Genomic DNA, 21,359 nt, shown 5'->3' on the forward strand with positions numbered 1-21,359 from the left:
ACAGTTTCTTAGGAAATTCATGATCATGATCTGTTTTATTAAAAATGGCTAAAAGCAAGAGATTTTTCAACTTTTTTTTTTTTACTTCAGAATGTTATTTTGATTAGATCCAATGTTTTTCCTACTCAATACCACTGCCTTTCAAAGGAGTCTGTGGAAACAGGAGTGTGAAATTCGGCGCTTAATGTGAAACTATGACTGACAAGTGTTGAGGTTCGTATGGTTCGGGGCAGCCCTTCCTCAGGATACTGTCTGCTCTTTTGTAGAACTAGAAAACAGACGAAACAGAGAAGATGAAGCTGGGAAGGAAAAGGCTGGCTTTGAGTGACAGGGAAGTTGGCTGGCTGATGTGCAAGTGTCAGTGTCTCTGGGATGAGCTTTCCAGTTTCAGGCCTGGGAGAAGGAGTGGGTGGAGAGCGCATGTGAAACTGAGATAGCTGCTCCCGGCTTCACATGAAGAAATCCCAAACAACTCGGTATTTAATAACCTGCTAGATACTTTACCAGGCAGTGTAAACACCTGTGATTGCATTTTCAAAAATCAAGTCTGGTGATGTCCAAGTAGCAGCTGTTCCTTGGCCCTGTTCTGAGATGGGTTGTTGGTCTTGATCCAGAGGAGTTCAGGCTGTACCTTAACTTACTGTTGCTGGATTCACAAGCTACATCAGTTTATGATCACTGGATATATTTTAATGATCTCTTGCATTGTTAAATACAAAGTATAGCTTTTGTAGTCACTCTTTGGAATTGAATTCATACTGATGGCCGTCTTCCCAGGTAAAAGGGTGAGGCCATGGGTTAAATTTAACTTGGAATACTCTTTAAGAGAATGCATGAATGTTGACTGTCAGCTTTACAACAAGCATATTGGTTTGGCCCACGTAGGAATAATACAAGGAGTAATTTCTTCTTGTTTTATTTTTTTGTGACATCAGTGTTTTCTCTGTCCATGATGAGAACATCCAGGGGAAATAACCAGATGAAACAAAGCTACCACTCTAGCTGGGTCCTGGTGATTCCAAGCCAGAATATGGATTATTGACCACAGTGTAACAGGTCTAGAAGAAGGACACCTTTTAAAACCTCTCTTTTTCTAGATCTTCTTACTGGCCATTACCAGCTTTGTTGCTTTTTATATCCTGTCGCACAATTTGTTAGAAAGGAAGTAGAAGAGCATAACATCCTAATGTTTTTCATTGTTTAAAAGAATTTGATGAGCATTTATCATTTTTACAATTACTTTATTTCAACAGCATGGCACATTTGGGAAGACCTTGCCTGCAGTCCCCAAAATTTCAGCCCCTGCAGAGGTTTACTTATTGGAACCTGTCCAGAAATAAAGGCCACAGGGTACAATGATAAAATAGTTTTTGTTACCGTGTTAGAAAATGTCCAAAGAAGTTAAATATTTTTTTGTACTTTTATGAGAATTCCCTAGCAGCTTGCAAAGTGCATAGTTCTGTGGCAGCATGATGTTCAGTTCATGTCTATTTGCATATAATTCAAACAGCTTTAACATTTCTTTTGTCACCTTTCATTTAGAAGGATATACAAGAAGTAAACAGTATGCAGAATTTTCACTTGACAGCTAGTCAGGCCATTTTCAGGAAGAATACCCTGAAAACTGTCCTCTTATTGAAACTTCCAAAAACTTCTGAATGGCTGGAAAACTTCCAAAAGTCATTTCAGTGTTTGTTTGTTTCCCTATTATTTTTGGCATCATACAATTCCATAATGTATACATTTTGTTTCCATTTTCTTCCCGATAGCTCCAACATTTTATACTTAGTGGGCTAATCAAACAAATAATATTGTTCACTACTGGGAAGAGATGAATCTGTTATATGTCTGGTTCTCTCCCCACTCTAAATAATGCAGGTTTTTTTCTTTGCAAAAATGTACCAGATAAGGAGCAAACCAAAATGTTGGCTTGAGAAATATTATTAGTAGAATGGGTCCATGGTACCAGTGATTCAGTCATCTGTCAGCCTGATAAATGGATTAGTGTAAGAGGTGTTCCAGTGGGGAAATGCAACCCATAGGGCTTCCAGCTAATTATATTTAAGTTGTTTAGCACTGCTGGGAAGCAGCATCCAGGCAATTACTGAAAGCTTTGATGCAGTGTGCGCTATTAGAGTGTGTGTTCAGAAACTCATTACCCTTTCGTGCTTGTGTTGGATGGATTCTAGGAAGCTGACATGAAACAGAGAGCAGGAATCAATAACTAGAAAGGCATTTTAGTTAGCTTCTGATCCATTTCCTGATTCAGCAGCTTCTAGCCTAGAGTCTTTCATACAATTGCTGTAATGTAAGAGGAAAGTGTGACTTAAGTATATTAATTACCATATGTATGCATCTGGTTAGAGTGATGTGGAGCTGAAGTTCCACCCAAGACGAAATTACAGAAGGTCCTTTGGGGACAAGCAGCTCCACAGATCCCCTGTGACATGTCCAAAGTGCCTGCCATCTCTGTTCCTAGTAAGTTGATTGTAGTCATTTCCCCTAAAGCCTGACCTTGCAATGGTTATTTATGCTTCTCCAACATCAAGATTATATTACCGCAGTGCCCATCGTATCCCACCTTCAGAATTTCCTGGAAACTACAGCTAATCCAAAATAAAGCTGATGATACTGGCTACATGTATTAAACCTTGTTTAAGAAAATTGCACTAGCTCTGGCTTTGCCGCGGGCTGCAGTTCACATTACCGATGCACTTCAAGAAAACTGTAGACACTTTGCATCGTCCAAATGTGGGAAACAACAGAAATCCTTTCACATACTGCTCTGAAGTTGGACACCTCCAAGGTGTGCATGCTGAAAGCAGGTGCTGTATTTGCACAACCAGGAGCCAAAGACTTGGAAGTTTATTTATTAGTTTAGAATGACATCTACTCAGGGCAAAAGTTATGTGAATTAAACTAAATTGTGTGGTTTTCTTTCTAATCTTGCATTACTTTTAAATCAGTTAATGCTGACTGTTAGGGCAATGCAGAGGAGACTACATGTTGTCTTTTCTGTTTCTTCTATGCTTTTGCCTGAGGTAGAACTAAATAGACAAATGAGAGGATATAGTTCAGTGCTTCTGAAGGGGATAATTCTCTCCCACCTAACTGCAGTATCACAGGTTTAATAATTAAGCACTTTTCTTTACATTTCCATCACAAGAGTTCTAGACATGCTGTGCTTTTTGTTTCATGTTGTATAAAGTTCAGCAGAAATCTCATGAGTTACTGTCAAGAGAGACTTTTTTTTTTTTTTTTTTAATCTGTACTTGTTAATTAGAAAAACAGCATTCGGTTTGCCTGAGGGTGAGTAAAATAAATGTACTATTTGATATGTGTATATCTTTGTGATAAAAAATTATCAGAATTGCTGTGTTGTAGGCCACAGCACTCATGAATCCGTGTACTGTAAAAAATCCTCTTACAGTGCTAAGCATTTTCAGTATTGGTACCTGCCTTGGTTTCCTACAGCTAAGCTTTCTATAAATTCATTATTATTGCTGAAAGCACTGGCCTATCAAATAATGGTGGATAAATCATGTATCTCCTGTCTCCAAAACTATTATGCGTGATAGAAAGAATATATACTACACTGAAATACACAGCTGAAGCAGAAAAAAGCTAAAGCTATTTGAAGCATCTGTGCAGGCAAAGCATTGACTGTGGCAAATGAATTTGACAGTCAGTGCTGTAACTGGCTTCCAGTCTGGCTCTAAGACTGGTTGTATTGAGTTACTGTTTGGGATGCTAAGGGTTAATTTATCTCTGGAGGAGCCTGCATAAAAGCTGTGGCATAATATAGCCAAATCAACAAGACGGTGCTTCTGAAATTATTAATTTCATGATGTCCACTAGCTTTGAGAGAGTTACTTAAGATGAAACATAAAAAGAATTTCCACTTGCTGTTTTGGGTTCCCTCCAGACACTTGCTTCAAAGTGTCAGCCCAGGCTTTGTGAGTTACACCTGAAAGACTGCAGTATTCTGGGGGGAGGCTCTCAACCCTAGATATTTTTTAAGTTTTTCTGGGAAGATGGCCGTTATTTCTGAGGGTTTTTTTGTTGCTTTGGCTCAGATTTACCATGGGAAAACTTTTTGCACTAGTACTATAATGAATATTTATTTCAAAGTTGGCTCTGATTTCTGTCTCATGATTTTGTTTCCTTCATCAAATCTGAGCATTTGTCTATGGTAGATTTAAAATTTAAAAACTCCCGTAACTTCATTTAGAGGAGGTGGCTATGGGGGAAAGATAGATACGTAAGTGTCTAGAAAGGAAATTCTTTACGATAGCAAGCAATTAAATAGTGTTTATTTACTCTGTAAGACCTTAGTGCAAATGCATTAATATGCAGGCATTGTGTGGGTTTTTCTGACCAGAGATTGCAATTCCAGTGCATAGGTACTCTGTGGAAACACAATAGAGAAACCTAGCATGTTGTGTTATGTTGGAAATGGTGGTCCTGGTTTTGGCTCCATGTTACTGCAGTGTTATCCATGTTCCTTGTACGGACTAATTGCTGGTCATGCCCCAGGGGTAGCCACAGCTGTGGTTATACTGCTGTGATTATATAAAATGTTAATCCCTAAAGAAGATAAAAACCCAGCACATCAGCAGAAGTTGGAATGTTCTCTTCACTGATTTGTGCACTTTTTAGGAATTGCTTTAGAAAATACATTTTAGGTTATTTTTTTGCAGGAGGGTGGCGTAATTATTGATGTCCTATTGGAATCTTCCATATAGTCCTCATTTACTATGAGTATAATCCCTGAGGGGTTGTTTGAAAATATTAAAGCTGTTTATCAATTTGAAAGAAAGCAAAATATTCATGTTGTGTACTAGGTATCCTGCATTTCTTTCCCAGAGAGATAGTGAAATCTCTCAAAAATGCTTCTGTAGTTCAATGTCTGTTGAAGATGCCCTATTTATCATTGCTCTCTTCTGTGCCTTTAAAAGCCAGAAAGGAGAGGGATAATAAATTAGTCACCCAATTAATGTTTGGGGGTTTTTTATTATTATGGAACAGCATTAAGAGAAATGTGATGAAACAGAAGAGTAATGTCACTGGTTTGGTTTCCTCTCATCTATGTTGTTTGTAAAAAGATATAAAATTATTTAGTTGAAACTGTGCAGAAACAGTATTTAAACATAAATCTGACTGGAAAAATATTTAAGTATCTAATCTATTTAGAGGATTTTGGTAAGATTTACAAAAGCATCTTTCTAAGTGATGTGACTGATTACTCTGAATTTAAATCAAAAGTAAACCTACTGTACTATTTAGGTGCTCTTACCCCTAGTCACCTGCACAGCTGATAATTTCAAATGCCTCCTAGAAATCTGGCCCCCACTTTCCTAAAGACATGCAGGTGTTTGCAAAAGGAGATCTGCATATGAAGCAGTGGATAAATGCAGTATTTCATCTATGGCCTACCAAGGGCCGCACCAAATTCAGGCCTCCTTTAAGCAAATGTCACTTTACTGACTTCTCGGTGTAAACGGCACTGACACTGAGCTTGTACTCTGCCATGTCCTGTCAGGCACCTGCTCTCCGACTGGCGCTGTGGGGACAGGGAAAGGCAACACTGGTATTCTTCGGTTAAATTTGCACTTCAGATATAAGCAGTGGTTTTTGTATTAACTGCCTGTGTGTGAGTTGGTGTCAGAGTGTTCCACGGTTTTGCTTCACAAAGGTTGTGTCTGGTGGAGTATCTGAGAGAGGAGGAGATTGATGGATGCATTTCCATTGTTTGACTTTTGGTGTTTTCAAAAGTAGTGTTTAACATCCAAAGTTAAACCGTGTGTACCAGATTTACAATTAGTGAAAAGGAATGAAATGTTTTAACTAGTATTTTTGGTTGATACTTAAACAGGGTTAAATTTCCTGGCAGCTCAGCAGCCCAAGGCATAGCAACAGCATTAACACGGGCTAAATAGACACTTCCAATATCTTTCCTTATCTTCGCTTAAGGGACAAAATTTTTAAGGTTGCTAAATATGAGAGCAGTTCAGTGTAATGTTCAGGCCATTTCTTGTTCTTACTTCCTTTTCTTCTCCCACTGTTCATTTTGTGAGAAGCCCATGTTACTTGTTGCCCAGAGTAAGGCTGCTGTTGCAGGGAGAGAGCTGGAAGCGTGGTGCTGTGGTGCCACAGCAACACCTGCATTTTAGCTGAGGTGGAGAACTGATTCTCAGACCCACTGAAATACCCCGGCAGGAAGCTTTTTCTGCCCAGAAAGCTTTAGTACCCGCAGGGATGGGACTGGCAAGTAGTTGATAACACAAAGCATTGTTACTCATTCCACCATGCCTGTGGAGTGGAGGCACAGATGCAGAGAGCAGCATTCATATTGGCTGCCTTTGGTCATCTTGCTGATGCCCTGAATGACCCTTGTGAAGAGGACTCCTGCTATCAGTCTCCTGTGACTGGGTTCTTTCAGCTCGTGGAGGAAAGAATAGGCTTCCGAAATGAGAAGTCAGAATATTATTCGCAGCAGCATTTAGTTTGCCTGTCTCTGGAAGGGTGGTTGTAATCCTCTTGACTCCACATATGGCTTGACACACACCCCCTCTCTCACTATATGTGTATGTGTCACTAAGTATGTGCTAGCACCAGCAGTTTAGCGTGCACAGTGCTCATCACCATCCAGCATTTTAGCTCCAAAGCTAGACAGTAGTTTTGGATCATAATATACTTAATTTGTGACCAGGAAGGGGTAATTGTATTACCTGATCTCCCTTTTTCTGCATTGCAAACTTCACCTATCTATATGAATCCCAGTATGACTACAGGATAACTTGCATTTTCACAAAAATTCATCATCTAGAAAAGTCCCATTAAGCCTCGATATCAACAAAAGGAGAATCTCGGCACTCTTCTTTTGATAGCTGTGCTAATGGTTAGTCACAGGTGATGAAAAGTACATGCTTTATTTGTTACTTGAATTTGGCATCAGCTTCCAGATGCTGATTTGTTTTATGTATACCATTTTTTGCTAGATTAACAAGCCAGTTGGTACTTGGTATTTTCTCCCCATGAAAGCACTTCGGTGTTATAATCAGGTCATCGATTTTATTTTTTTTTTTGTAATTAAACTATGCAAGATGAACTCTCCAAATATTTCATACTAAAGTATTTTCTAAAACTCTCTAATCACTTTTGCAGCTGTATTCTGTGTTCTCTGTTGGAGGTTTTTTTTCAATTTATTTCTAAATTATGGAGACCTTAATCCTATTGTAAATAGTGATATGTTGTAATGTTAATATTACCAATGAAAGTTTAAATATAAATGTTTAAAAAACATTTTCTGTCTTTGCATACTGTTTATTTCAAAGCTTATATTAGCACTTATTTCTGTATGAAACTAGATAGTAAGAAACTCTTTTATTGTTGAGTAAAGCCTTAGGGGTAGGGGCATCTGTTAGCATGACAAATTATTACAACTGTCCACATGTATGCTCTAACCCAATCATAAAAGAAATCTATGTGACTTTTTTGTGTCACTGACACTTATGGGTAGTAATAATAATAAAGAAATCATATCTTGTAATCTCTAATTTGTCTCTTTCCCCTCACTTCATTCTTGGAAATCATTTATTTACTTGATTCTAGTCTTCACACAAAAAATTTTTTTGGTAGAGAGACAGTATGAATGTTTTTACTAAAAACGTCTGGCAAGGTAACCAAAGCCAGTCTTACTATGGGTTTCAATTGGCTCTTCCAGCCTGTGTTACGAGTTACCAGTGCTACTTACGCTGCTACCTTCTGCCTGCTCTGTAGAAATGGCCTTTAAATGATCCCATCACTGATAAAAGCTATTTGTGATCCAGTACATCAGGTTTGTAAACAAAAGAAATGAAAACATGACCCAACCAATTTATAATTATGACAGAAAGAATCAATACAATTTCTTCAGTAACAATACTTCCATCTACAGTGCTACAATATGAGTATCTGGTATTCTGTGGTGTCCTTTAAACTCCATGAATCTTGCAGAATTCTTCATCACAGATGAGCCAGTTATTTTCCTCGTATTTGTCATCAGAACAGCCTCAGTATGTGTTACTTACTGTTGCATAGTATAATGTCAGCGTATTGAATAATTTTAATATAATAATACTCGTAACAATTTTCCCATAAGGTGTGGAGAAGTGTAGAGGAGTTGTAACTGAAAAATCCTGTAATTGTTGCTTGGATTTTCAGATTTTATATTTACACGGTTATGCTTCTTGAGTATATTATATTTTTCATAAACATAACATACTCCAGAAAAATGTGATGGGAGACAATTTGAAAATAAGATGACAACAGCCATCTCAGAATGCCATCCGGGAATTAGGTAATTATATAGGTAGCCAGGTAGATGGAGATTTATATGTGTTCAGTAGACAAACTCAGCAAAACTACAGACTTCAGCTGATCTGTTGTTAATACTTTGTGATGCTTAAATAGTAATTTCTTCTCCTTTGTATAGTCATTCACCTCTGATTAGAATAGGTATAACTCTTTCTCGGGTGACTAGTTGTATTTGGTTAGATGGTGTACTTGTCTCACAGTGATGTAAATGAGAACATGTAGTACTGCAGATTGAGAATTAGAGCTGGATTTATGAAAGCTTCTCGTGATGGTGTGTTTAAATATGTTATTTATTAAATTGATTATATCATAAAATGATCCTTAATGTATAGTTTTAAAAGCTATTAGACATTTGAGTGGAGGAGTATAATTAATTTTAAAAGTCTCCAATGAGTATCTCATTTCTCTTTACAGCATTTAATTATTAGATTATATAGACAAAAACTGAGCATAAGACTTAAGGCCTGAAATACAGCAGTAGGAAACTAGTCAAGATACATGGCGGTTGAATGGCAGAGGAAATAGGAAAAAAGGCTTTATTCATCATGCTCGATGGCAGGCATGGAAAAGTCTGCAAATAGGTTTATTACTGCAGAAGAATGTCAGGCTATCTTTCATGTTTGATTTTCATAGATGCTTTCCTTTAGACTTCCCCCCAAAACATACAGGAAGGTAATTTCTTTGGCCTACTTACTTCTTTTTGCACAGAAGTGACGCTCAATCAGTTCCCACTGGAAGCTTTCTCAGGGAGCACTTCTGTGTGTCCCCCCTGCTGTTCGAGGCATCGTGCTGGCGTTTTAGTCCTGTGCTCAGCAGCAGTTCTGGATGAATTGCTTGCTGATGTTATACTTGACCAAAGAGGCTGAAAATTGTTGAACGAAGCTCAGGGTGTATTAGGATTCTTCCAGGTTCCTGAAAAAGTGCACAGCTTTGCAAAGCACTCGAGTGATGTGCGTGGCTGGGGATTGCCCTTGCCTCTCTAATTCCTTCTGTGATGGGTGTTGGTTTTTTTTCCCCTTACGGTTCTGCCAGAGCCTCTAACTTGGGAGCTAGTACCTTGACAAATGTCAAAAGCAAAAGGAGTCAAGTGCTTGTATTTTGATGAGGTGATGGAAACTAGCTTGACTGGTACCTCTGTCTCTCATTGCAGCCCTCTCAGCTGTCAGATGCGGTGATCTCCATGGTAACTCAAACCCCCAGACTCTTGACAGCAGCCTGCGAGGAGCAGCATTCAGCAGCTCAAGGGTCTCACGACCAGGTAAGCCAAAAGTAATCACCAAACAAGAGCTTATCTTGGGTATGCAGTTTCCTCTCCAACTGTCTTTCAGGTTTTTCCCTGCTTAAGTCACGCATGCAGTTAGTTCCTATGCATATACATATACCGGTGCTGTCATTTAAGGCTACGGCAGTCCAGCTGTCTCAGATAGAGACGTCTGACAAAAAGTCTACATTTATTCAGGGTTGTTTTTTAAGCTACAGATTGAAGAGCCACAGTGTAGCAAAGCAAAGAAGTACTGTACAATTCTTGAAGTGGCTTTCCTGTTCAGTAATTGTTATGGTATGAAATAACTCCAAAACACATCAGTGGTAAGATCTGTCTTGCCAGCGTACCTACACTGCTGTCAGTACTGCCCAGTGACTAACGTTAAGGCCTGAGCTCTCTTACCTTCCCGGAATGGACCAGAGACTATTCCTGTGTTCATATAACATTGATTGGTAATCTGCAGCCTTTTAAAATTTTTGCGGTGCTCTTTTCACACAACTTTCTAAATCCCTCACTGTACTAATAACAGCATGTGGGGCATTCTGGTTAACATCTTAAGGAGGTACAGAATTCTTCCCCTTTTCTGTGAATTATGGAGAAAACATCAAGAAAAACCCAGATCTTTGTCATACTGGAAAAACAGTGCAGGAGCTCTACAGCTGTATTTGCTATTCCAGTATCACTAATGCTGTGAACAGAAGTAGTATCTCTGGTCTTAGGCACTTAAAGTGTGGGGGGTTTATAGCTCCTTTTTGTCAGAAGGTTTTACTGGCATTTGTAGTGAATGGTTTCTGTACTGTGAAGATTGTATTTATTTTGTAAGTCCTTGGTTTCTGTGCACTGTTTTCTGGGTATTGCCTGCTGGATTGGGTCTGGCTGAGCCGGAATTAGTTTTCCCCTACAGCAGCTCTCACGGGGCTGTGTTTTATGCTGGGAGCTGGCAGGGTGTTGATAGCACCCTGGCGTTGTGGCTACTGCTGAGCAGTGCTTACACAGCACCAAGGCTCTTTCCTACATTTCCCCCAGTGGGACAAGGTGGGCAAGATCTTGGGAGGGGACACAGCCAGGACAGCTGACCCCAACTGACCAAAGGAATATTCCAGACCATGTGACGTCTGCTCAGTATAAAGCTGGGAGAAAGGAGAAAGGGGGAGGGGGGGGTCACCCTTGGTCCTCCAAGGCAACCACTACGCGTATGGGAGCCCTGCTCCTGAGAAGGGCCGACATCGCCTCTTCATGGGAAGGAGAGAATAAATCTGTTCCCTTTTCTCCCTTTTTTTTTTTCTTCTGCACAGGGACCTTTGCTGCGCTTTGCTTATATTAAAACTGCTTTTGTTTTACCCATAAGGGTTGGTGGGTTTTTCTATCTTATTTTCTTTCCTCTCTTTGCCTTGTTGAGAAAAAAGGGGGAAAGGGGGGTAAGTGATAGAGTGACTTGGTGGGTACCTGGCATTTAGCCAAGGTGAAACCACCACACCTGCATTCTTCCTTTCTTTCTTGCTGCATAAGCTCACTTGGCTGTAATATACCATCCCCATTGTACAGAGCAATCCATATTACTCTGAGTAATCACTCAGCTACCTTTATTAACCAGTCTGACATTTTTTCTGCCACAACCGCTATCAACAATATTTACTTTTGTATCATTGATGATACTCTTAGATAATGTTGAGCTAGTACTGCATGATTTTATTGGAGTAATGTAGTGCACTCTTCTTCAATTATTATTTCCTGTTAATAGCTATTATTATATATCTATATCTTAATCACATTTGATGATACTGATAATAATTGCTTACTTGGAATGTTGTGTGACTGTAAGCTAAATGCTGTTCAAAAGTCTGCCTGTTTCATTTATGGAGTAACTTCTATTGACCACAGTTTGTAACTTTATCAGATAATTAAATCAAACTTGCTGTTTTACTGACCAAGTTTCTATAAAATAGAATTGACTGGTATCAGTTTTATTCTTGTTATTTCCCAGTGAATTTATCCTTTATGTGTTTACTGGTTGTTTTGCCTGAGATTAATAATGATTTAGAGTTCTAAACTTACTGAGATCATACCGCTTACCATCTTCAAATATTGGCAGAAGATGCTAGCAGTCTTACTGAATTTATCTGGTGTTCCAAAATGTATTGAAAATTAGCATCATTGAAATGATACTCTCACAAACACTTTTAGGACTCTAAGGCACAAATTATCTGGGTGTGCTAATTTAAAGTTGTCTTTTAACATTCATTTTGGTTACTAATGGCCTCATCTGTAAAACTGCTCTTTTTTTTCTACTTATGGAGAAGAAAATACATGTTGTTGTTTGGGGTTTTTTGCATAGCGTGTTTGTATTCTTTTAAAACATGAATCAGAAGTTGGAGGCCCTCTGCTTTCTTGTCTGATTTCTTTAGCCCAAAATTTCCTATTTGCATTAATCTCTAGCTGAGTTCTGTTTTTTTAATGAGTAATGTAATATAATGTACACATGTAATGTAATTTTCAATATAATTACACTCTTAACCCAGAATTAGAGTGTGATTATTTTGCCACAGGTTGCCTTTTTTTGACTATTTAATAGTGGCCTTTGGTCCCTGGTGGCAGTGGGGTAGGAAGAATCCTTCCACATTTTTGTCTCTGTACTTTCACCCAAATGCAAAATATTCCTCTAGTTTACTGGGACAATGAACTTCCATGCTGTAATTAAGTAAATTTTACATATTAAATGTGCAGGCTCAGAGTCTAATTATGCTTTTGATATTTGTAGTATCCTAGGAATAAAATTTGGAAGCATCTGATGCATTACTACTGACTGCATGGCATTTCTGGCTTACATCCCTCAGATGGACGTCCTTCGTAGTTGTTTTCATGTTTTACAAATGCGTACTTAAGGAGCAGATCATCCAGTTTTCTGATATGATTTGGTTTGCTTTATCCATACTACAAACAGTATATCCTCCTGGGATCTGCTAGTATATTATCTGTATGAATTCAAAATCTTGTCCCCCTAGCTTATCAGTAATTCTGAGAGATAACGGTGCCAATAATGTAGAGGAAAATCTTCTGTTTCTTTTTCTCTGGCTCTCTTTTCTTGAAAAGTTAGAAGTATTGATTTTAATGTATTAATACTGGAGATCTCCTCAACAGTTTAAAGTGGTAGCAACTACACAAAACATCTCCTGCTAAACCAGACTTATGGCCTCTTTTGCATGTTTCCTTGTCCTCTGATTCTTCTCTCCACTCAGGTGTCCATATCTAGGGTTACACTTACATTGCATCTGTTTCTGTAACACCTCCCAGTTCACTTGAGAAGCTTTTTGCCTGCCTTAGGTTGTCCTTATCCAAAGCGAGTAATCACATGTCGGTGAGATGAAATATATATTCCCTAAATAGGGCTCCCTCTTGCTGTGGGTGTGAATTGCTGTTCCAAAGGCCAGAACCTTTCACCAGATACACAGACAATAATTGATCATCAATCTTTTTACCCTCTTTTGCACTGAAGATCAGGCAGATCTCCAGAATTTTTTTCACATCTTGCTTCTGAAACATGCAGCTGGTCTTAATGCTAGCCAGAGATTTTGTAATGGTAGGTGACAGTACATGCTTTAGCACTTAACCATCTCATAGTAACACTGGGACTTTTCTCTCCATGAAGGAATGTCTCCAACTAATCTAGGTTGAAGACAGAGCCAATACAGGTAGAAAATGTCAGATTTTGAAGAAAGAGCTCTAGAAAAATTTCGTGTAACTTCCTGACATAAAGTTGAAGAAACTCCTTGTTGGATTTTGGAAAGTTTTTAGGAGCAGGGGTGCAAATCTGCTCAGGCAGTTCTGTATCAATCACTTAGCTGCACCAGTCAGAAGAAACCTAAAAGCAGAGAAAAATTTTGGCATTTCACATTTTTAGTGGGTCTTCCGTTGTGCCTGGGAATGGACCGCAGAAATTTATTCAGTCCTGTGTTTTACTAGTTTAGTTGCCCCAGCTAGGGCAACAATTTTCACATGATGAGTGTCAGACCACTTTTGTATTTTCTACTAGGTTAGGTAGGCACCAAAATTATTTCTCTAAGTTACTAGTGGCTTTTGAAAATGATGGCCAGAACTGCTATCAAGACTAATAAAAATACGTTTTAATAAAATATGGTCATGATAATTTTGTCCCATGCATTCTTACTGTGATCATTGTTTATTATTGATAAGATGGGGGTAACAATTACACGGGGCTGACTATATCAAGATCATGTGTGCTATGTTGTATGAATGCATAGGGAGTTATAGTATCTTGACTAGAAGACCTTAGAGTGTAAAAAGCAAGATGAAACAGAGATGAAGCAAAATTAGATGTGGAAACATGAAGAGTTCAGGGAGTTCAGTTAGAAATGGTAGAAGTATGCACATGATACCTAGGACGAAAGAGATCACCCTTTACTAGATTGATGTTAATTGTATGAATTAGTTGCTTTGAATTTAAGAACAAGATGGATAGAATCTTAAGTGAAAGATATTTCAAACATAATAGCTGATATGCTGAACAGGTTTCTGTTGTTCAAGGAGCTTGGGATGGGTGCGTTTTGAGAATGTCACAAATGAAATGTGATAGTGCAAGTTGTGACTATTTTCAGTAAAAGTGCACAGCGCAGATTAACATGAGAAAATGTTCAATATTATTTTTTTAAAAATACCGAATAGTATTTTTCAGAAACATTTCAGAAGCATTCATTTGATGTCATTGAGAAGAAAGTTTTCATTATATATAGGTCAGCATTAAGATGGTTGATCTTGATGAAATGTCTTTGTTTTACAAAAGAACAACATTGCATTTTACATAAGGAAAGTAAAAGAAACTATCATCAAAGAGTTGGCTTGCAAATGCATGAGTTTGAAAAGTATTACAATACACTTGCACATGCTTGTTCCTTAACAATTTTATAATTCTTTTACAATCAGTGATTTTTAATGGTTTAATTTATTTAGAACATTATCAATGGTATTGCACAGGCAAATCAAGAAGCTGTCTGTATGCTAACAATAGATCCTGTTGACACTAGATCCCACCAAATCATGTTGTTGGTCAGTTAGATTTATGAACTAGAAAAATCAAACTACTTTTAAATAATATCCTTTATACTATAATTCTTGGGTTCAGTTAATAAGCTCTATATTGATTTTGATTTCTAAAATTGTTTTTCAAGTATTGTCAACAAATAATATGACACCTGTGGGCCTACACATAAACTATTCCCTTTGAGTACTCAGCATTTGTTATTCACAGTGTGTGGTTATTTTTAAAAGTCACATGGCATTGTGTCAGTTCACTGAAAAATAGTGAACTGTTGTCATAATATTCCTTAAAATAGGCATATTTTAAAATAACATATAAATATTTTTTTTTAAATTTGCAGCTGTTTCAAGGCTAAAGCAGAGTTTTATCTTTATATTCTGTGATACTTCTCTTGCTACTCGGTGAATCATAGTTAACTGAACTCTGGTTTATTCATTAAATAGTATTTAATCAGTGCTTTTTGACCTTTCAGAAGTATATCTAGCTAGAACATGAATTTGTCTATTAGGTAGCAATTTTTATCCCTTTACATTGTGCTGGAGAGACAAGGAAACTACTGTTCCAGTCATGGTCAACTTCTGAGATACTTGTTTTGAGCCTTCCTTTTATATGGTAGCATTTCAAACTACTGTTAGTGGAATAAGATTACTGAGCTTTTTTTGTTTTTAAATCTTTTTTCTTTAACACAGCTAATGTTTCAAGGAAGGTTTTCCATGACAGTGAAGAGAGGCTTGAGGATGTTCACATTCCAAAATAAGATGGTAAAATGCATCATCCTTTGATTTTTAAACTAAGCTGGTGATTATTTAAGGCATAACTCCAACCTTTTAGGACTGGACTGTGACAATCCTATATTCTCTGTCCTTTGCTTTGTAGAGCACATTAGGATATCCCATTCACCGTGCCAGTCACTTGAAAGTGCTAGTAATAGTTACACAAAGTGGAGAAAGACAATTTTTGTTGTAATCGTTAGTAAGTGTATATTTAGTTTACTGGAGCACCGGATGAAACAAAAGGTGCATGCCTCCATATGCACACCACCCTGCCACAGGATAGGTGAGGGTAGAGCTCTGTGTTGCCCTAAACTGCTCCTGTGAGTTTGCTCAGCAGAGACTTCATGCAAGCAAATGGTCTTCTTCATCCACCTGAAGTCTGCTTAACCTGTCTGGGCAGAACTGCAGAAATTTGTCCAGGTCAGTGAGGCTGCAGCACTCTTGGAAGACTCAGGTACGTCCCTGTACATGTACTGTGCTAACACTGCGTGTGTAGCTCATTCCAGAGACACGGTGTCTTCTGCAAACTACCTGTAATGAGGGACTATACGTGTGCAGTAAATCTGCTGCTTCCCAAACAGAATTAGGTCCGTTTTCCTCTGAAGAAGCGTAGGATTTTCTGTTTTTTAAAGGTTGGTTCACCTGAAGCATTTGTTTTAAACTGAATTCTTTTATCATATCATGCTGTAGAAGTGGAATTGCTTCAGGCAGTCTAGTTAAATATACTCCTAAATAGCTGAAAGTCTCATGCAGTCATCCCACACAGAAATAGAACGTGTAATATAATTGTTCTTTCAATAAGTTGTTTCACTATAAACTAACCCTTGGAGATATAGGATCTGTATTGCTATTTACATATTTGTATGAGCTGTTCCTACCTGAACTGCTTTGATTAAATGGAACATGAATATAATTTAGGAATAATTGTGCTATTATATAGATAGTACATGCTGAAGATTTGTGCCCAATATATAGATTAGTATCAGTTAATTTTAGAAGAATTTCCATCTTCAGGTGGCCTCTGAGCATTTTCACATGGTATTTTACTGTCTAATCTTCACTCTGAATGCTGTAAGTGAAAATAATTTTTTTTTTTTTTACTCTGAAGTTTACTTATCTATAGTAGGTAGAGTTAAGATGTAGTTCTTTGGTGTGGACAGCTGAGATTTCAGGTATAATTAATCAAAATTGAATTAACAAGCATGTCAACACTGATACTACATTTTTACTTATACACTGAGGTCACGGGTTCACACTTGGCTTTGTAATGGATTAGCTTGGCCCAGGCTTTTCTTTCATAAATGTGATTACACTGTCTTAGTAAAGTTGTTATTGTAATGGTATAGTTGGAGAGTGAATGATCACCACAGAAAAAGCTGTGGTTGTTTAAGCCCACACCTGAACTGAAAGAGCAGCACACTTGTGTGTCCCTGACCAACTCAGCGCAAAGTCCACTTCCAGCCTGCTCATTCTGCAGTCTGTTAAAATGTACCAGGATGTTCTAACTTTAAAGAATGCAAGGAGAGATCAGACAGTCTTTTGCTCTGATTCAGCTGTGAGGGACAGTAAACTCCAAGTAAGGAGCAAGGCAAATGGCTGCAGTGCACCGCACCACTGGTTGTACATCGGAGCAACCATTTATACAGTATGTCTCAAAATACTCTTTGTGTTGACTTGGGCAAAGCCCATTCCTCTTCAATAATCATATTGCATTCAGACCTTCACACATGAGATGGCTTCCCAGGTTTGTATAGTGCTGTGTCTTCTCCTAATAAATTGTTCAGGAGATTGGGTTATTATGATGTCTGTTACCTACCCAGAAAATATATGAGGAACAGGAAAGACAGTCTTCCAAACAATGCATCCATTGTAATAAAACCAAGTGAGTCTGTAATTTTTGTTACATCTGAGATGGCTAAAATTTCTTGATTGGTTACTCTGTGAGCTACAACATTAATTAGCAAGCATTCCAAATCTCTGTAATATGAATTGTGTTTATTGTCAATTTCAATGAGTTTAAATAAGCTTAGTTCAGTTGATGCACGCACAAAATAATTTCCCTTTTATCTAGCCTGCTTCCAGTCCTAATAAACAGAATAATCAATCGTAGCAACCTTATTCTATAGCATGATTGTATATCTCTGATCAAGGAAATGTAAAATAATTTCTCTTTAGTCCCTACTTAGTTTCCCCCATAATGAAGGTCTTTGGATATGATGATTCCTATTAATCATTTTTACATTCCTTGACAGAAAAGAGGAAAAAAAAAAAGGGGGGGGGGTTAGTTTGTATGTTTAAAGAATTATTACATTCCAACATTGTAAAACTAATTTTAAAAGTATAAGATTTTTTTTGGTTCTCCACAACACAGAAAAAATGCCACTCTGCCTCGGAGAATTCATCATAAACAAAAAGGCAATGATAACATGTTTTGAAGAATTTGTACTGTAGTGATCTATACTCGTCCTTATCAGTAATAGCTGGTTTGAGGCCACTGGCACCTTTCTTACTGATTCCAGTGAGTCCTAGACTCTGGCCTGGCATTTTCTCTCTTCATTGAAATATAAAGGGCCAAGCAAAACCTGAGGTTCATGGAAGATACTAGGGGGGAAAAAAAAAAAAAAAAAAGAAAAAAAAAAAAACCACCACAAAACCAACAATTAAAGCTTCCATTTAGGTTACTGTTTGAGAGCCCCCTTAATATATGAGCTACAGTATGTAACTTATTCCCACACGGACCTTGAACTGGCCTGAGAATGAAATAATAGTTTTACTTTTATGCTGAACTATTTGCACAATATATTGTCTATGATCTTTTAACTATATACATACAGAGTACATCACACATTTAATAACTTTTGTCTACAGGCAATTATGAAAAAGACATAGTATGTGAAAGATCAACTTCCAGTTTGTTTACGGTAGTAGTTTGCAGCTTCTTAGTGTTCTTTTTCCTTTACCAACCAGTTCTTCCTTATGCAATTGCAAAAGGCATTAAGGCAAACTTACATTCTAGCTGGTTTATCTAGAAACGTGTGTTCAGAATATAGCCCATTAAGTATAGTTGACAAGACCAGAAAAACAGCAATCTGTCTTAAGAAGTATTCCTACCATAATGGTTAACAGCAGTTTCTGTACTGCTGGTTTAGAAATACTGTTCCACATCAAGGTGTAGCAGGGATTGGCTTCAAAATAGTATGTAAATGCATCCTGAGCAGTCAAATGCTGCTTCTGGTATTTTGGCTTAAAGATGCTGCTGCTGTTTCTGTCTCTGCTCAACGCTGATAGCAAAACAAAATTAGTTTGGAGAAATCTCAGTGTAATTCAAGTGTAGCTGCTGGCTTTTATACAGGAATTGAATCATATAGCCCATATAATTCAAACTGGACTTTAAACATGTTAATCATCTTGTCTTATTATGTGTAAGTTCAATGTTAAAGACTTGCTTAATATTAGAATATCTTCTTAAGTCTGTAGAGAAATTAAATGCAGAAAATATGCTTATTTTTCCTTTGAGCTTTCAAGTTATGAACTTTGTTCCAAAAAAGATTTGACATGAATACGTTTTGACATTGAGATGAGTCTTTTCCTCTATATTAAAAATTGAGCATCATCATACAAAAACAATAATCCTTTTTACTGGCACAAAAGAAGGGTGTAGTGCACCTTTTTGAATAAACATTGTAATTTGGCCTTAAACAAAACCATGTCTCCTTGTTGCTTATGTCATTCCATTCCATGATTACAGATATTAAATATCTTTGGTTGTTTGAGGCTTAGTAATTTTCTTCAAATTTTGACCTCAAATGTAAATTAATCCCATGTTTTAAAAAATATTACTTTAAGTTCTAGCACAATAACCTCATTTTACACTGCCAAGTTTCATTATTTTTTTTCAAATTCTTTATTTTTTGAGGCAAAAGTTCAGTTGTGATAAAATATGACTAAGGCTAAACTTTGTATCTGATATGCCAGGAGATCAATTCCAGCCATGTCTTCCCAAAACATTGCTTCAAACCTTTCCAGATTATATCATATCATTCCCATATTTTTCTTCATTTCCTTCTTTTAAACAACTCTGCTTTATATCAGACTATTAATCATAGTGGGATGATTCTGTTTTAAACAAACTGAGCTGATAAATCTCTATTTAGTAGTAAACTGGAGAAACTGTTTTTTCCTTTTTATGTATGCATTTGATTTCTCTCTAGATACTGATAGATCATTGCAAATTATCTGTTTAAGGGTAAGCCCAAATATTTTTAATTCATCCTAATTAGATAATGTTTTGGAAGTCTGTTAATATATACAGTCTTTGCAAGCTCAAAGAGTGAAAATTTTCCCCATAAGTAGATGTCTATAATTATGCAAAGATCATTTAAAAAGTAAAAAAATACAGTATCAATTTTAAATCAACCCAAGGCCAGAGCAGCAAAAGTCAGGGAAGCAAAGCTATCCATGGTAACATCAATCTGAAGACTGTGCTCTGAGGGATGAGGAAGGGGATCAGCAGAAGCAGTTAGCTCAGGGAGGTTGAGTGAAGGGGAGGAAATTATGATCTGACAACCCCAGCTGGGAGCCTGGAACCTAGGGATCCTCTGAGTTTCTCCACTCCATAGATGCTTGGCTAGCTAGTGCGGCCAAAATCCAAAAGTTAGGGAAAACTTGGTATGTGTCTGAGTTAGATTAAGTCTGTTATTGTTGCCCATTACCATCTTTCCTTCCATTATATTAACTTTTCCATCAATGTCAAAGTTTTCAGAATTTACAACATCTCGTTACACTGAATTTCCATTTCTCTTGCAGTGCTTATTTCAGTCATTGCCCAAAGCTTTAATGGTGCCATGTGTTTCCGAGCTCTCTCTCTTCTTACTGTGATCCCCTGTCCTTTAATCAGTGACTTCTCTCACCTTGCATACAGTGCAGGGAGTAAAGAGGTTTTCTGAAGTCTGGCCTCTTTGCATATGTCATTCTCTTGACTCTTAAGTCTGTTTTGGTTTAGGATTTCACAGGAGAACGAGTATTAAGAACTCATTGCTAGGTGATGGTCTGCATCATTATATTATGTTTTGTGTTCCTAAAATTTTAACACAACTATATTGAAGACAAATGAGATTGCATTTGTATTGATTTAAACTGTTGTTGCTATGCAGTGGAAGAATTATATGTCCCTTTGAAAGAGAGAACAAAATAGGAGTGGCCTTGTTCTTACAGGGACGGAGGAAATAAAATTTCCAATACTGTGTCATGTGCGTTACTACTAGAGTTGATACGTTGATGAAGTCTTTTAAGTAGATGGGTTTTGATGTGGCATTGTCCAGTTGCTCTACTGGACTTCTACATTCAGCCCCAGGGCTTGTTTACATAATTTTAATTATGCTTTTCAGTAGATTTAGAGAGAGTTTGCACAGCAGATTTTATTCATCAAGTGGTTTCTTGAAGGTTTAGAAACTTGCATCCTTCTCTTTATTGTAGTTGTTTGTCTTGAGAAGATACCAGAAACTTGAAATGGGGGATTCAGCTAAAAGCTTTGCAAACACAGCAGATACTAATCTCTCTCTGATGAAGGTGTTACATTGGAAGGCAGATGCTGAGCTGTTTACCAAGTCAGACGTGATCACTCTGTTCTAAATTAAATCTACCCGTGATGGTTAGCGTGGAGCTAATCAAATCACTTGCACCATTTGATCTGGTCCCGTCGCCTTTCATTATGAAAGCTCATTTAAACTGCTTTAAACTAGAACTGAACTGATAAAACAGATAAATTCATGCATCTGTGATCACATTTTCCTACTGTTGTATTTTGTATTATCTGAGCCTAAAGACTAGGCATAAAAAACCCTAAAACCAGTGACAATTTATTGTGTACTGTGTCTTGTAATCTCGACAGTTCTACTAATTTAGTCACTTT

At 37.4% G+C, this 21,359-nt stretch overlaps 1 protein-coding gene across 1 annotated transcript in view; it reads left to right on the forward strand.

The window, feature by feature from the left end:
* The window catches only part of TBL1X (transducin beta like 1 X-linked), a 142,102-nt gene that overhangs the window by 39,405 nt on the left and 81,338 nt on the right, over positions 1-21,359 (forward strand). The window contains exon 2 of the mRNA XM_026841085.1: positions 9,509-9,616. The gene's annotated coding sequence lies outside the window, so the exon portion shown is untranslated. The remainder of the gene's footprint in view (positions 1-9,508; positions 9,617-21,359) is intronic.

The sequence above is a fragment of the Athene cunicularia genome, assembly GCF_003259725.1.
Source record: "Athene cunicularia isolate RWA chromosome 1 unlocalized genomic scaffold, athCun1 chr1_part1, whole genome shotgun sequence".
NCBI lineage: Eukaryota > Metazoa > Chordata > Aves > Strigiformes > Strigidae > Athene > Athene cunicularia.